This window comes from Mauremys mutica, chromosome 16 (assembly GCF_020497125.1).
Source record: "Mauremys mutica isolate MM-2020 ecotype Southern chromosome 16, ASM2049712v1, whole genome shotgun sequence".
Classification (NCBI taxonomy): domain Eukaryota; kingdom Metazoa; phylum Chordata; order Testudines; family Geoemydidae; genus Mauremys; species Mauremys mutica.
This window is the reverse complement of record NC_059087.1, coordinates 11,893,095-11,911,445: the sequence shown is the minus strand read 5'-3', so window position 1 is coordinate 11,911,445 and position 18,351 is coordinate 11,893,095. Positions and strand designations below refer to the sequence as shown.

General features: G+C 43.0%; 1 long non-coding RNA gene across 1 annotated transcript in view; it reads left to right on the top strand.

Moving 5' to 3' along the window:
• The window catches only part of LOC123351103, a 38,626-nt gene that overhangs the window by 1,224 nt on the left and 19,051 nt on the right, over positions 1-18,351 (top strand). Inside the window, exon 2 of the long non-coding RNA XR_006573921.1 lies at positions 4,828-4,951. This is a non-coding gene — a long non-coding RNA (uncharacterized LOC123351103). The remainder of the gene's footprint in view (positions 1-4,827; positions 4,952-18,351) is intronic.

Below are 18,351 nucleotides of genomic sequence, written 5' to 3'. Positions count from 1 at the left end.
CTTGCCTTTGGCAGCTGGTCTCTGACCTCAGCTGAGTCACTCTTCACCTTGGTCCCCTTCTAAGGGTGTATCAGAGTCCACAAATGCTGACCCTCTTTACGGTCTTCAGCCCCCTTTTCTGGGCCTGTTTAACTCCCCTCTCTGGGCTTAGGCCAGGCTGCCTGTGGCCAGTGGGAGGGAGGGTGTGGGGCAGGCCTGCCTACCACTCTGGGCCACAACCCAGGGATCCTATGAGTATCAGGCACCTGCTGCTTCTGTTTAAGTCTGCACCTGCTGCTGCTGTTCCCTGGGCCATTTCCCATGTAGACCCTTCACCTTCGGCTTTGCCTTTACTTCAGGGTTCTGCCAGCTTCCTTGCTGATTGGCTGTGCCCCGCGGCTCCTCTCTAGGCCACCCAAGGGACTCACCTCTACTGCTCTCTTTTTGCAGTGGGGTGTGGTAACTGTAAAAGCTAGTAGCTAAAAGCAGTCTCTCAGATAGTTGGGATCCATCTCTAAGCCATGAGGCAGTGAGAGAAACTGAATGATACCCTTATATGGCCTCTCAGTGAAGCACAAGGACTGAAGAGCACATGTGTGCCCTATGGGTACTACTGTCCAAAAAGACTCTGATCTCTGGCATATGAGGTACATGTGCAGGGCTGGCTCTAGCCATTTTGGTGCCCTAGGCATCCCCCCCCGCAGGGGGGAAAATGTGTGGCCCCAGGCCTCTGTGGGGGTGCAGGAGCGGGCTTGGGGGGGCAGGGGAAAACTACCCCCCAGCACGAGCCAGCGAGTTGGGGCTGAGTTGCTCCACTTCCTGCTGCCCGGTGAGTGCAGGGCAGGCCCGACCCCGCATTCATGGGGTGGCAGGAAGTGGAGTGACCATCCGCAGCCTGCTCCTCTCTGCTCCCCTGGCTCCCAGACTTAGGGTTTGGAGGGCAGGGTGGAACTGCCCCCCAGCACTCACCGGCAGCGCAGCTGGGAGCCAGTGGCATGGAGCAGGCTGGGGCCAGGTCGCTCCACTTCCCACCGCCCTGTGAGTCCACGGCACGCCCGACCTCTGCTGCAGTCCTCAGGGGAAGGGGTGGAGTGGGGGCTGGGCTGGGGCGGAGCAGGGGTGGGAAGAGGCGGGGCTGGGGTGAAGCAGGGGCGGAGGCCATGGGGAAGAGGTGAGGCAGGGCTGGAGCAGCTGTGTGAGGCACCAGGAAATTTGGTGCCCCACGCAGTTGCATATTTTGCGTATGGGTAAGGACGGCCCTATACATGTGCACCAGTAATGGAATATGTATATGGACAAGCATTTGAAAGAGAACCTAATTTCCAGACAAGGCTGCAAGACAGGCTCTCCAAACTCCATATATGGATGCTTAAAATCAGCACTTAGGGCGCAACTTCCCCACTGCCTTGCTTGTTGCATACAGTAATCCGGAGTGGATATAAAACACTAGAAAATCAGAATGGGAGCATTTTACATCCACTTCACCCAGGTATGAACGTCTGCCCAAGGTACCAGGCAGTGGAGAATCAGGTTGGCCTTCTGATGGCTAGCATATACAGTAACATGACAAATGCAGAGTTGAGAATTTAGCCCTAATTTTTCTTTTAGACCTTATGCCTTACAGCATTTAATAGAAAATAACAATTGTGTGTTTTTTAAATCATTCAATATGTAATTATGCCCCTGCTATAAATGCTATACGATAGTTCTAAAAAACATATAGAAAGTGTAGTGTTCTCTGTTGAATTGTATAGTTTTAAGAGTAAGTAATGTCTGTAGAACCCTATTGGTTTCATCCCTATTAATTTCTGTAGGACTCTTCCATAACTAGAAACAATTATCTTGAAAGGTCATCTCACGCAGAAAACTCCCATTGATTTCAACAGTAGCCTAATTCAATGCAAGACTTGTAGGATCAGAACCAGATGTACTTAGAGAAGGAACTGCAATTTCAAGAGGGGTTTTTATTTGATATTAGATTTGTATATGGCTCACCATGCACAGCAAATTCTTTTGTTTGGCTTTGTATATGCCACAGGATGGGGCAATTAAATCCCTTAAGTTACTTTACTATACTGTATAGTTTACGACGATGGCACAAACATGGAGACATGCTGCCATCTGTTTTATGCTAAAGAGACTGTGCTTATCAGCAAGCCTGAGGAAACAATTCCAGTAACTTTAGTGGCATGACAAGAAGTACAACTACTGTCAAAGTTAATAAAGACTAAATCACTTCAGGAGATAGTAAAAGCCAGTAGCTGAAGTAATAGTGTGAAATTAAGGTTTATTCCTAAATGTAGAAACAATGCAGATTTTACCCCAACCAGCACAGGAATTTGAAAAGGTTACACAAGGTAAAGGGGACTGTGTCCCCAGTATATGAGGGTTGAAACTGTTCAAATGATACCTGGAAGAAAATGCCTGAAGGCATGATACTTATTCTGAAGTTCTGCTCCTCCAGCAGGTGCAGGAGACTTGTCTACACCACAATAGCATTGGGGATGTATTATGAGCAGAGATGGGCCCAAGCTAAAAAGTTCAGTTCTGGCCCTGGACTTCCCAGAAATCAACTCCAGATCTGAGCAGCACTTTTATGACAAGTTCATCTGTAATTATCATAGAACTGTAGGCCTGAAAGGGACCTCAAGAAGTCATCAATTCCAGCCCCCTGCACTGTGACAGCACCAAGTTAACCTATCAGGTATCAGAGGGGTAGCTGTGTTAGTCCGGATCTGTAAAAGCAGCAAAGAGTCCTGTGGCACCTTATAGACTAACAGACGTATTGGAGCATGAGCTTTCGTGAGTGAATACCCACTTCGTCGGATGCAAGTTAACCTAGACCATCTCTGACAGGTGTTTGTCAAACCTGTTTTTAAAGGCTTCCAATGATGGGGACTTCACGAGCTCCTTTGAAAGCCTATTCCAGAGTTTAACTACCAGTATAGTAGGAATTTTTTTCCTAATATCTAACCTAAATCTCTCTTGCTGCAGATTAAGCCAATTACTTCTTGTCCTACCTTCAGTGGACATGGAGAACAATAAGCGTCCTGTTTATAACAGCCCTTAACATATTGGAAGACTGTTCACTGCTCAGTCTTGTTTTCAAAAGACTAAACATGCCCAGTTTTTTCAACCTTTCCTCATAGGTCAGGTTTCTAAATATTTTATCATTTTTGTTGTTCTCCTCTGGACTCTTTCCAATTTGACCACATCCTTCCTAAACTGTGGTGCCCTGACATGGACACAATAGTCCAGCTGGAGCCTCACCAGTGCCGAGTAGAGCGGGACAATTACCTCCCATGCCAGAATGATATTAGCCTTTTTTGCAGCTGCATCACATTGACAACTCATATTCAGTTTGTGGTTCACTATAACCTCCAGATGCTTTTCAGCAGTACCACCACCTCAGTCATTTATGCAAGCGTTCAGTGACTCTTTCATAGAGCTTTTGCATGGCGGTCTATGTTCTTGGAGAGGTGCCCATTTCAGAAGATAAAAGTCTGTTGTTTGCTTGTTTGTTAACCCCTTGATGTGTAAGGGGTTAAAGTAAACCGAAAGTAAGGTTTAGTTATGATTGTTTTATTATTTCAACTCCGTTGTGTCCAAAGCATTTGTCTACACTTAAATCCCAACCTAAATTCCATACAACAGGCAAAATCCTACATCCAGGACTTGCACAAAACTCCCACCTGTGAAGATATGCCCCAGTGTAAATCAGGTCTGTGACTTCATTGGAAATTGAGAGTATTCAACATGTCTCAGCAGGTTGTCAACACCTCAGAGGATTGAATATCTCTGTACCTCAGTTTCCCCCATAAAAAACAACAAGGAGTCCGGTGGCACCTGAAACACTAACGGATTTATTTGGGCATAAGCTTTCGTGGGTAAAAACCCTCACTTCTTCAGATGCAGGTTTTTTACCCACGAAAGCTTATACCCAAATAAATCTGTTAGGCCTGGTCTACACTGGGGGGGGGGTGTCGAACTAAGGTACACAAGTTCAGCTACGCGAATAGCGTAGCTGAACTCGAACTACCTTAGTTCGAACTACTCACCCGTCCAGACGCCGCGGGATCGAAGTCCGCGGCTCCCCCGTCGACTCCGCAGTTCCGGAGTCAACGGGAGCGCGTTCGGAGTTCGACCTATCGCGTCTAGATTAGACGCGATAGGTCGAACTCCGAGAAGTTGAACTCTACGCGTCGACCCGGCAGGTAAGTATAGACCTACCCTAAGTCTTTAAGGTGCCACCGGACTCCTTGTTGTTTTTGTGGATACAGACTAACACGGCTACCCCCTGATACTAGTTTCCCCCACGTGATCCTTACTCGCCTTGCATGGGGTGCTAGGAAGGCAAGTTAACTCCTGTTTGTAAAGTGGTTTATGATCCTCTGATTGAAGACACTACAGAAATGTATCAGAGAGGTAGCCGTGTTAGCCGTGAAACTGATGAGCTTCAGTTCATTTGCAAATTTGACACCATCAGTTTAGGATTAAACAAAGACTGTGAATGGCTTGCCAACTACAGAACCAGTTTCTCCTCCCTTGGTTTTCACACCTCAACTGCTAGAACAGGGCCTCATCCTCCCTGATTGATCTAACCTCGTTATCTCTAGCTTGCTTCTGGCTTGCTTATATTTACCTGCCCCTGGAAATTTCCACTCTTGCATCCGACGAAGTGGGCATTCCCCCACGAAAGCTCATGCTGCAGAACGTCTGTTAGTCTATAAGGTGCCACAGGATTCTTTGCTGCTTTTACAGAAATGTAAAGTATTTATTAGTACTAGCGGAAGGACTAGCTGCTTCTCTGCATGGCTCTGGGGCAGTGACTACATTTTCCCTCTTCAGTGCTCTTCTAGACCATCTTTCATGACTGCATGCACAACTGAAAGTGGAAGTACCAGAATCCCTAGAGAAGCAGCTGAATACTACTTAGGAGGAGAGAGAATGTTGGAGAAGACAGGCTGGTCAGGTGAGGGTGCTGGAAGATTCATGACAGGAAAGTATTAAGGGACCAACAAGAGAGTGTTTGGGGGAGCACAAAGAGCTCAGGGTATAGTTGTCAATATAAATTCCAATCAAATATGGACCCACTGGCTTCTCTCCAAATCAGTTCTCATTTTAGACTGGTTTAATGATTGATTCCATGACGCATCTCATTACCTGCTGTCCCACAAGCTTATACCTTGTCGTGCATATACTCAGTGATGTTCCTTGTTTATGAAGCTTTAAAACTACCCAGGATTATATTTGATCTTTTTAAAAAGTGTTTACTTTTAAATCATCTTCCATGTTCCTCTCCTTTTGTATCTCCTGTGTCTTTTGTGATAACTTCAATGATCGAGCACCCTGGGCTTTAAGCTACCACCTCACAACCCTGACCTATAGCACTCCCCATATTGTGTATAACCACATAGAGGCCTGTGATGTTAAATACAAAAGAGAAATAAGAGTGTTGTAAGGTCATATGTTTCTTGCATAAGGGATTTCAAAGGAAGCAATTGTTTAAAGGATTGGAAGATGACAGAAAATAATCTGTGTAATCCAACAATCAAAAAATGTATTCATTAGCACAGATAACTTTGTTGGGTGCCTCAAAAATGGAAAGGTGAGTAGTCAAACTGAGAGCAGCTCTTTAATTTCCCATATTTCAAGGAGCAAAGAATAGGCTCTGTCAGTTTGGACTATTGTACTTTTGACTTTCATATTTCTAAACCTTAGGATTTAGATCTGGATCTTGAAAGTGATTCAGACTTTAGCCAGTTCTCCTGTCCTCAGCCGAAATACAATGTGGAGTTTTTTGAAATAATTGTGCGGCTCTGACCATTCCTTCAATAAGGCATTTTCTACATGAACAGCATTCTTTGAAGTGCGGAGCCATGAAGACAGTGAAGGCCAAAGGTGAAAGCTGTGCAATAGAAGTTTACATTCCAGTCAGAGATCGGGTTGAAGGGGTGAAGGAATTAGTCTATTGATATTCAGTGCTTTGACCTGCTAACAATAACTGTGGCACAGGGATTCCACCAGTGGCACATCCTTACATTGTGTGTCAGTGGAGAGAAACAAACCTTATCTGCTTTAGTTTGCTTTGGTGGAAAAATCAGCAGGCTTTTGCCGTGTGGTCACCAGTCACTGCTACTGGGGAGAAGGGGGAAAATTTGTTTGTAATTTCTCCACCACTGAACCGGTGGTAAGAATAACTTAGCCACGGGTCTGCAGTGGGATGGGCATTAAAAAAAATGATGCTGGGAAAGAAAGAGATAATAAACTAATAAGGTATTTGGAGCTGGATTTTAAAGGCCATAAATTTAGGAAAGCAACTCCCTGCTGCTTCCCCCTGCACCCCTTAAGAAAAAAAATCCACTTTTTCTTTTTGAAAGTATTTTTATTAAAAAAAAAAACCCAAAAACCTCCACCAACAATTTTTGACACTAGAGAACACTTTCCCCTTGGTATCCAGCACATTTATAACATAGTTCAGCTTCCCTTGCAGAAGCAATTTTGTGCTGGGGATTTACTGTTCACTAACATGGACCCAACCAGACTGAGCACATCCAGTGGAGAAAGCCCTACTCTAGACCCAAGAGAACTGGTTCTAGTTCCAGCTTTGCCACTGACCTCCAACAAGTCACTTTCTCTATTTGTGACTCTGCTTCCCCTTCTGTTCTTTGCTTTGTCTCTTACTATGTGTTTATACAGAACCTAGAACAATGGGGCCCCGTCATTGCTGGGGCATCTAGGTACTACTGGTTTGTCTGTGGGATCTTAGATGTAAGAGATGTAGATGACCTGTTAGGGTCATCTAGTTCATCCCTTCAGCCAATGCACAATTGTTCCTTATTGTATACGTGCCACCGTGTAGTCTGGTTGCCATTTCTTCATATTCAGAATGTGGGGATGATTTTGTATTTAAAATAAGCATGAGCTTGTGCCCTATCTGGGCAAATAAATTCACCTCCCCAGCCCCCGGAAGCTGTAGATCTTCTTGGTCTCTGCAGTAGGCAGGGTTTCTCCTTGTTCAGAGACAGGAATGTTCAATCTCCTGCTGCCATAGAATGCTGGATTATGGATGCTGGAGCTAAACCCCCCAATATCTTATTCCTGGGGTAGGGTCACAGGCTCTGTCCTCCCATAATGCCATACGAGACAGTTACTCTAACAGGAATGGTACCCATGCCCAAAGATGCTCTTTCTGAAGTTAGCTAAAGCAGCCTGGGGGGGCAGGGGGAAAATGTACAAACCCAAAATAACTCTGTAGGGATAAATGAATTTCACCCCTCACAGACCCACAAAGGCAATTAGTGGTACAGTGCTCCACTAATGACACCCAATAGTAACTGGGGAGATGCAGCTGCTTGTGTCTCTTAGGGCTATATTGCACCCTTACAATCTGCCCTGTTTCAGAATCTGATCAGAGAAAAACCTGTGAGTCAGAGAGCTGGCCAGCTACTCCAGCTGGTGAACGGGGCTCCAGCTCCCTGCTCCTCTCCACCTACTTGCTCACAATGGGGAGTATAGGCAAGCAGCCTCTGTTCTCCCCATCAGAGCCAGAGTCACAACCTGAATAGGGAGTAAGGTGGGGCCTTACTCTCCCTTGTCCTTTGCACAGGCCAGGGCTTGGATAGTCTCGCCCTTAGTGTTTTGGAGCAGGGTGGTGAAAAAACAAGCTCCCACTCACCCATGCACATATGAGAGTCACACTCCGTAGTATTCTGCCTGCTCACTGGGGTGGGGAAGATTTCAGATCTGCCAGTGTTGACATGAATCATGCACTAAGGTAAAGCAACCTTCACAAACGCTGTATTAATAATTATTAAACAAAACATCCACAGAATGGAATAACATGCCAAACTAGCTGATTGTGAGTTGTTTGGACAAATGTGGCAGCACACTCCATCCAGTGAGTGCAAACAGTTTTCTGAAGAAGGCCAGAATACAAAGTATTTCAGTAGTCAAACCTGGAGATTGCCATCTCTGAATCAATCTTTGTAGCAACACCAGCTAAACTGAAGCCAGCATTAAGTATAGGTGACCCCTTAGCATGCCACATTGAAGGGAACTCTGATAAGGAATGTGAGCTCTCTCTAGTGGGCTTTTCATCGCTGCACTTTGGAGTGGGAACCTGGATTACAGGTAAATTGGGAGGGAACATGCCAAACCATTCTTTGCCTAATATTCCAGTACATCAAGGCTTGCCTCCACATGACAGCACATAGTAGCCCCTTAGAAATGTGCTTGTTCTACCACAGATTACAGTCGGTCAAAAAAATTGCAAAAAAGAACATGCAATTTGTCCCTTCTTTGGTCAAAATTTCCATGGAAAATGTCAGATTTTGAACATTTTTCAAGTCTCTCTAAAATAAATAAATAAGGTGGATTGTTCTGTGGTTAGGGTATTAGGCTAAAACTGGGCAGACCTGTATTCAAATCCTGCTTTGTCATAGGCTTCCTGTGTGACTTTGGACAAGTGACTTGGTCTCTCTACACCTCAGTTCCCCATCTATGGAACGGAGAAAATATTATTCCTCTACTTCACTGGGTTGTTGTGAGGACAAATACATTACAGATTGTGAGGGGTTCAAACACGAAGGTAATGGGGGCCATATAAGTAAATTAAACAGATTATACCTCCTTTTATTTACTGTAGAAAGTACCTTAACCACTGCAAACGCTATGGCTGTATAATTGCTAATACTTATTTAATTATCAACTGGCTTTTTTTAAAGAGCTGTTGCTAAATACTTTGATGGCAATTGCTAACCACAGCTGAAATCAGAGGATAGAAAGACCAGGCTGAACCCACAGGTAGTTCTGAATCTTTTTTTTACCTGTATACACAGACTGAGCAATTGGGTCAGCAGTGGAAGAGGAACAGAACACCTCAGTTCAGTTTGACTCATAAAAAGGGAAAGGTCAGGTTTTCAACTCTTTTTTTTTTGTCATTTCACAAAGGTTATTAATAGAAATCTGTTAAGAAATGACTACTGCTGTCATTATCTGGCACAACCTGCTCTTAGGAATGGGCAGCTAATACAGGGTATAAAGTGGGGGAGGAGTTCTCACATCTTTCCCTCAGGCCTCCCCCGGCCCCCCCCCGAATTTCTTGTGGTTTTCTTTTAATTTCTCTTGTTGAAAAGACTGAGTGATCCTTTTCCTCAGATGGTCTTGCTGGAACCCCCAACAGAGTGTGAATAATTATTCCCACTCTGTTAGGGCTTTGATAAGACTCTTACAGCTGCCTTTTGCTCAGCCTCTCAGCCTTTGTTCCTACTGAAGTTATTTTTTTTTTATTTCCTAAGAAAGAAAAGTGGTGAAAGCTGTAACTGTAATACAATCAAGCAAACCAAACCAAAAAACAAAACAAAACAAAAACAAAAACCACACACACACAAAACCCCAACCCGCACTCCAAAAAAAAAAAATTATATATATATCATGCACTGGTCAAAGGAAGGACATTTTCCATGGTGAGTAGGTAAACGTCAAGTGTTTACATCTATTTTAAAGAGAACGTATGGACAGTTTAGAAAGAGAATAAGCTGGAAATGGATTTGAAATAAATTATGAATATCAGCTTTGACCTTTGACTGGCAGCAGACAGTCCAGTCATTTAGTTAGCCAGAATACACTCTATTATACTGAATGTATGTCACCGGTTTGGAAGGTTTTACAGCTTTACCGTGACTACATTTGGAAAATGTGTCCATGAATAGACCCAAGGGCCCTATGTGTTTATACCTATGGATATATATGAATTAAAGCACATTGCTGCCTTCTCTTCCCCTTTGAAAAGGGACACAAGAAGGTATTACTGTTGACTAAACAAAAAGCTTTGTCTGAAGGTCTGTATGCTCTGATGCTCATGGGACTAGGCAAAGAGGTTAATCCTAAATTCAAACATCCTTTCAAGCACTGATTAGCTGTCTTAATACAAAGGACCACACATTACAAAGAAGACCATTTTAACCTTTCTGCTTCAGTTCATGTTCTGTGTACCACAGGTCAAACTCTGCTCACTGTTACACCGCTGCAAATCTGGAGTAACTCAATAAAGCTTAGACAGATATAACTGTAAGCAGAACTTGGTTGGTCCTGTCTACATGTCCATCATGATAGGAATATGAAGTAAGCAACAGCTTGACCAGAATAGGTTACCCTCCAAAGTACTGGAAAGCAACCAGCTGTTGAGATGCGCTCCGTTATGAAAGTTAAATAAACCTGAAGCCTATAGGTTTTAGCTGCAATCTTATTGTAGGCGCTGTGGTGCCAGAAAGCAGGGTGAGATCAAAGTAATGGTGCACACAGCTCTACTGGCATTTTGAGAAGATTGGAAGATAAATAATTCATACCTTAAAAATAGAGTTGGGTTGAGGATATTCTAGATTAATTCCATCTCACACTTTTTTTTTTTTTTGCCAGTGGGAGACCTACTGCCCTTGTCCCTTTCTTCTGATTTCTGAATCTGCCACAGGCACTGTTAGAATTACAGCACCGATAAGAAAAATCAGGCGTGGGATTTGAATTAATGCTTTTAGACAAATCTCCATTCCATCTCTAATTCTAATGCTAATTACATTTGCAGATCAAAGTCTGTTCATTAAAGTTTTTCTTTTGAATATATGTAAAAATTTTACTTTATATACATATATTTAGAGAAATATTTTTCCAGTAGGGATCAGATGTTCCTAAAATATATTTGGGGAAGCATGGATTGGCTTCCTGCTATTCTTCCTTTCAATCTTTGTATGCATTGCACGCAGTATTGTTCTGTTAGTTACGTGCAGCCCATCTTGCTGACTTTTAGGTTGAGTGTTAATAAAAATCTTGGACAAAATGCAGTAGTCATTATTCATTATTACTAAGACTGTGCTCCTTAAAATATTTATAAACATGCTTATTTTTCAGTCGAGTATTGCCAGCTCCAACTTTTCAGAACTCATGAGTCAGCCTCCAACAAATCAGACTGTCTTGAAAATAATGAGATTTTTTAAAAATAATAAATGTTGGGTTGTTTCTATTTGCCTCCTGGTTCTTGAGCCTGTAGCATTTGTATTTTCCAACTGTTCCACAACCAAGAAGTCTAGAAACTTAAATTTTATTTTAAAATGAAAGCTGAAAGGCTCATCATATGGATTCTGGGATATGGGCTTTAAGAAAAACCCAAATATCATGAGCTCCGTAAAATGAGAGAGTTGGCAACACTGCTACAAGTCTCATTGACTTCAAGCATAAAGCTAGGCATGTGCATAAATGTTTACAGGATTGGAGCCTTATTTTGCAAATGGCAGATATAGAAATTCAGAGACAGTGATTTTTAGCACCAGGATTGTAGCAAAAGAGAACAAACCAATTTGGAGATGAAATAAAAGGAAGGAAGGAGAGAATAGTGGAATCAGAGTGTGAAAAGTAGGGATTAGGTGGTGAAAGGGTTCCAGTTGCATGCAAGAGGCAGCAAAAGAAGTTCAGAGTGTGAAAAAGCCAATTAGTGGAGTATAAATCTTAAAAAAAAAAAAAAAAAGGCAATTTCTGAAATAAAGAGGTGTTAACTTAAAGCAGCTAGGGAGAAGATGGGTTTAGTGAAGTGACAACCTGCAGTTAGGAAAGAGGGGGGTTGTAAAGAACTGATCAGGAAGACAGAACACCATGAAGAATGAAGCCAAATATATATATATGTTATTTATATGTAAAAGTATGGCATGAAAACTCCTTCCCCTTTCTAGACATTATGCTGGCACCCCCCCTGGAGGTGTGATGCAGATAGAAGGAAGCAGCCAGAATTCTGCGATCTGCAGGCTGTAGCAAAGGGCCTGCTGACTCAGGCAAATTACTTGCAGAATCTCCTTAGATGTCAGACTGTGTGACTCTTCCTATCTCTCCCAGCAACAGGAAAACAGTCAACAAGAATCATTACCTCAGCCACGACAGAGCTATCCAGTGGTTTTCATTCCTTCAGATCTGACAGTCACAGAGTATAAAAGGTCCCCGCTTAGCATGAGGCAGCCTTTCTGTACCTTTCCCCAAACACCTAGGAGTATCTCGGACTCAATCCTATTACAGTAGTCAAAATCCTCCTGTACAGATGACAGTAATAGTGCTATAAACTCCCATTCACCCCTCAAAGTCTTGGGTTCCCTTTCACCAGAAATTGCTTCATTTGGGTTTTGTTTCTCCAATGCATGGATAAAATGAAATACTGGTAAAATAATCTCGTCCCCACTAGGGATTTGCAAAAGTCTTGCAACTCACCCACTCAGGCAAAGGCGATTCTGTTATCCAAACTGTGAAAATAATAAGTGTCAGTCATTGCTGTCTCTCTGGTCCATGCTCTCTGGACAGATCTGCCTGAAATAGGAAATTGAAAAGCCTGGGATTTTCCTCCCTGTTGATATGCAGCCAAACCTAGGTTCCTCACAGACATTTGGGGAAGAACTAAGCAAAACAAAACAGAGTCAAATTCTGCTGTCATACACCCCAGTGTAACACCATCAACTCTGGCAGAGGTACTTCCAGTTTGCATCAGTGTAACTGAGAAAATAATGTGATCTTTGTCCTCTAATGTAAAATTAATATAGATAATGGTACATTCAAGAATCACATTCTCTGAAGCCTGCCTGGACAGGACCTCTGGTTTGATTCCTTCTCCAGCAAGTGTTACCCTCACTGAATACCTGAGGACATGCTCAGATTTTAGATACATGTGGGAGGGCCTCAGAAATCCTCCCAAAGAGCCTGAATCTCAGGTCTTAAGAGTGGACATAAGAGCTGTCAAAGGAAGCCATTTGCAATGCACAACCTAGGTTTTTTGCTCCTAAAAGCCTCAGGAATTATGTTACATTTTCTTGAATGCCAGCTAGTAGCACCTTATCAATTAACTAGCTATTAACACCCATAGCTCACTCCTTTATCAGTGAATATATCCTATGATTGGAGCTGATCAGAAATTTTCCAACTACACTTAGTTTCTTCAGAAATGCTTATTCAGCAGAATGAAATGTTTTGTTGAATCTAGTGCAAATTCATTGAAACTTTTGTAGAACTCTGCCTTTTCCCCAGCTCCAGTGGATGGGTAGCACTGCTCCTGCTATCAGAGTTGGGTGTTTGGAGGAGAAGCAAATGCTCCTCAGTTTCACTGATGGGAAGCTGAACAATTCCTTCTTGGCTTTCTCTTAAATCCCTTTTGGTGATAATTTGGGGGATTTTGATGTTTTGTCCCTCTTTGGGATGAAACTTTCTCAAAACCTTGAACATTTTCATAAAAAGGGATCCTCCCATTTTCAGCCAGCTCTGGCCATGAATCACATTTTCTTATTGCTTTGCCACAGGACTTTAATGGAAAACATTGAACCAGGGGAAATCCTCTTCCCTTCTGTCCCGTCCTCCCCACCCGCGTGCTGTAGGACAATAACTCAGACAGACTCAATCTGCCACAATACACAAGGGTTACTTTACTGCCCAATCAGTTGTGTAAAATTAGGAAGATGTCCTTTACTGAAGGAGAATAAATCAAAAATATAAAATGTAACAAGCTAACTCCTCAGCCAATGTAACTCAACATACTTTCATTAAAGTCAGTGGAACTATGCCAATTTACATCAGCTGAGAATCTGGCCCATTAGCTGTGCCTGATAGCTTACTGTGGGGAACATACATAGTTTTATCCAATTAAATATTCAGGATGGGATAGTGGGAAAGAGTCAAGACACAAAACCAGTCATCATCTGTGCTCCAGCCCTTTTCTCAAGTGATATGTTAACATTTTTGGAGCACTTTTCCTGCCTATTATTGTTATTTTATTTGTATTACCATAAGCACCTAGAGAGACTCTAAAGCCTGATCTACATGCAGTTTTTGTTCTCTGTTATCTATGTTAGAAAGAAGTGTGATTTTTGTACTGCTAGATTTATACCAGTACAATCCCCTAGTGTGGACACAGTTATACTGGTATAGCTTATCTTTACATATCAGAAAAATCTATACTGGTACAAGCCTCTTTATACTGATATGACTGCATCCACTACTAGTTTCAAACTGATGTAGTTAAAGCAGTACAAAACTTGTGAGTAGACAAGTCTTTACATGAAACCTGTCTCTAACATTAATCTGACAGAGACCATAGGGAAATCAGAAGAGGCTGGGGACCAACTAGCGCTAAATGTGCCTTCCATAACAGAATTTATGCAACACTTAAGTCCCACTTAAATCTTAAGAACAGGCCTTCACCAATGCATCAATCCACTGCATTAATCCCTGATGTGTGTCCTGCTACTGTGTTCTCCAGAATGATGGACTTTTAGTCATAAAGTGCAAACCCCAATCAGCTTGTAAAACAGCAGCAATGCCAGACATTTACACTCAGATCTATTTCATCACTTGAAGTGCTATGCCCATTTTGTTAATATATTTCCATTATGACTCGCACACACGTAACTTAGAAGCTATTCTAATTCAACCAGTCAACCAGTAATTCCAAATGAAAACTCTGTCAAAAGGCATAGAGCAGGGATGTCTTGGCTGGTTTTCAAAGATGATGGAAATGGTGATAAGCTGTAATAGCTGATATTTCAAAATAAACACAAGGAAAAAATGAACTGGGAAAATCTGTAGAAAAACCACACAGTCTGTCTTAAGTGTGGAGGACAGAATCTTTGGAGATTTTGGCTATTAAACTCTAGTCTGTGTACTGAGCTAGCATGTGTGAACTACAATTTTTCAACGTCTTATAGCTTAGCCAAATTTTTGGCTATTCGCAGGGACAGCAGAAGGCAAATCCCTAACTGAAAGGACATCCCCAGCTATTCTATATTTCCCTCCATCCTTCTCATCAGCAGACTGTTCCTCTTGGATAACAACTTAGGTCATAGCCTCTGGCCCATCTCACTGCCCAGTATTCCTCTAAGTCATCTTATATAGCTGGGGCATGAGCTATATTCCAGCAGCTACTTTCTGAGACCAGCTGCACAGAAAGCTTCGGTATTAGAAAAACACCGAACTGGCCATTGCCCTATCTATTGCAAAGACAGATTGAATCTCCATGTGTTAAACAAAAGTAATTGTTTTAATCAGAGGAGTTTAAGAAAAAAACATAACTGTCCAGTTTACAAGGACAAATCCTAACCATCTCACAGACTACCAAGCTTTCACATTCCACTCTTCTTAATTAGACGTGACAGTTATCTTACAACAGAAACACACGGTCTCTTGATTCCCAGCAATTCTGCCCCTTTCTGCTGCCCATCACGCAGAATTGCCAGTTCCTTGTGCATTCTTCCACTACGGTCCTGCTCCTTGACCTTTTCATGCTTATTATTTCTGCAGATTGTTTCCTCACCAAAGACCAGTTTGGAATCCATCAAGATGCCTCCAGAACTACTCTTGGCAACTTCCCACTGAGGGCTTGGCTACACTTGCAAGTTGCAGTGCTGGTAGAGGCTTTCCAGCGCTGCAATTAGTAACCGTCCACACCTGCAAGGCACATCCAGCGCTGCAACTCCCTGGCTGCAGCGCTGGCTGTACACCTGGCCAGGTTGGGGTGTAGCGATTGCAGCGCTGGTGATCCAGCGCTGCTCATCAAGTGTGGACACACACCAGCGCTTTTATTGGCCTCCAGGGAATAAGGAGATATCCCAGAAAGCTTTTAACTAAATTAGTCTGTTTTGTTATGCAGCCTCTCTTTGTTTTGTTGTGAACTCCGATCGGAGCTCCGTTGAACTGCTTATCTAAAAAACAAACACTGATCACAGCAAACAGGAGCTATCTGTACCTGGCTGTGAATGATCAAATGAGAGGCAGGGAGTGAATGTTTGCTTGACAGAGAAACAGCGTTGGATGCAGGCTGTTTGCAATTAAGACCAAGGGTTCGTGAACATTTTGTGATTTTTCAATCCAGGAAGCTAAACTGTTGGCTCCAAAAATCCACTCTCTCTCTCTTCCCCACTCCCTGTCACAGTACACCACAGGGAGTGAGTGAAACAGCGGGGAGTCCGTGTTGGAGGCAGGCTGTTTGCAATTAAGAGTTAAGACTAAGGGCTCGCGAACATTTTGTGATTTTTCAATCCAGGAAACTAACACACAGTGTTGGCTCCAAAAATCCACTCTCTCTCTCTTCCCCGCTCCCTGTCACAGTACACCACCCTCCACCCCCCTCTTTTGAAAAGCACATTGTTGCCACTTGAATGCTGGGATAGCTGCCCATAATGCAGCACTCCCAACAGCGCTGTAAATGTTGCAAATGTGGCCACACACCAGCGCTGGTAGCTGTGAGTGTGGCCACACACCAGCGCTGCTCCTACACAGCTGCATGACCAGCACTGCAAACTACCAGCGCTGCAAACCGTAAGTGTAGCCAAGCCCACAGTCAGCATTAACCGGTGATAATCCACATTGGGACTGAATTCCCAGTAATCATGTCATCACCCAAAATACAATGAACGATTCAAAAGGCAAATTAGAGAGGATTCACTTCAATAATTGAGGCTGCCATTGATGTGATTCCACCAAAGCCTGAAAACTTCAATCATTTCACCCAGCTCAACCAAATAGCTGCATAAAACCCATCTCTTGTGGCTATTGAAAAAGCTATACCCCATGCTGGAAACCAGAAACAGAAAGACTATTAAAGGAGCACCACATGTCTGGTGATCCAAGCACTGCAACATCCCTACTAGAGTCATGAATTTAGTGCACCATCAAAGATGGATTAAGATGGGTGAAGCTCTGGACTTCAGTCACTCCAGTTCTGAAGCTTGACAATTGTTGCATCAGCTGGGGGCTGCAAACCCAGTGAAACATCGAAATCCTGAGGAATCAGCTGGTGCAGTCACAAGAACGTTTCTTATGAACTCAAAAGCACCAGGGCACAAGTTGTCTAAGTGCAAAGTGTGCAGAGAGCTCCAACAAACAGCCAGCTGACTACCCACCTCCCTGCCATCACTGCCCTTCATAGCTGAGGAGGTAAATAAGGCCCTCTCATTCATGAAAGCTGGAAAAGCTGCAGAACCTGGTGATGTCTTTCCATCCATTGGCTCTGATGTTTTCAAGAAATTCTGGAAATAGCTGGCAGCATTGTCTTCCAATAGCCATTCCTCAGGGCTTATCCCAAGGATCTGATGCAAGGCTCTGGTCTTTGCCATTGTCAAGTCTGGAAAGCCAATCAGTAATCCTTCCTTCCATCCTTTCTCATACCAGATAATATATCACTCCTTTGCATGTTGTATAAGCTTATGGAGAGAGTATTACTGACAAGGATAACACTGCTTGTAGAAGCAATATTACTAAATGAACAATCAGGTTTCTGACCAGGCCACAGCTGCACTGACCAAGTATTAGCCTTAACAACATACAATAAGGTGGGATTCCAGGAAAAAGTCAATATTGGGGCAACTTTCTTAGAACTTGTCTACACAATTAGTTTCCAGCGAGGTAGGGTGTGAATCTACCCATCACTAGCCTGCTGCAGACTAACTGTCCAAGAAGCTCTGCAGATGCACATTAACAGTTCATGAATGCCAGGCTCAGAGGCTAAAATAGGGAAAGAACAAGTTAAAAATTACGTAGACAAGTTAGATGTCTTTAAGTCATCAGGGCCTGATGAAACGTATCCTAGAATACTCAAGGAGCTGACTGAGGAGATATCTGAGCCATCAGAGATTATCTTTGAAAAGTCATGGAAGATGGGAGAGATTCCAGAAGACTGGGAAAGGGCAAATATAGTGCCAATCTATAAAAAGAGAAATAACAACCTGGGCAATAACAGACCAGTCAGCTTAACTTCTGTACCCGGAAAGGTAATGGAGCAAATAATTAAGCAATCAGTTTGCAAACATCTAGAAGATAATAAGATAAGTAACAGTCAGCATGGATTTGTCAAGAACAAATTGTGTCAAACCAACCTGATTTCTTTGACAGGGTAACAAGGGTTGTGGATAGGGTGGAAGCAGTAGATGTGGGATATCTTGACTTTAGTAAAGCTTTTGATACTGTCTCGCAAGACCTTCTCATAAACAAACTAGGGAAATGCAACCTAGATGCAGCTACTATAAGGTGGGTGCAAAACTGGTTGGAAAACCATTCCCAGAGTATAGTTATCAGTGGTTCACAGTCATGCTGGAAGGGCATAATCATTGAGGTCCAGCAGGAATCAGTTCTGGGTCTGGTTCTATTCAATATTTTCATCAGTGATTTAGATAATGGCATAGAGAGTACACTTATAAAGTTTGCAGATGATACCAAGCTGGGAGGGGTTGCAAGTGCTTTGGAGGATAGGATTAAAATTCAAAACGATCTGGACAAACTGGAAAAATGGTCTGAAGTAAATAGGATGAAATTCAATAAGGACAAATGCAAAGTACTCCACTTAGGCCTGGTCTACACTAA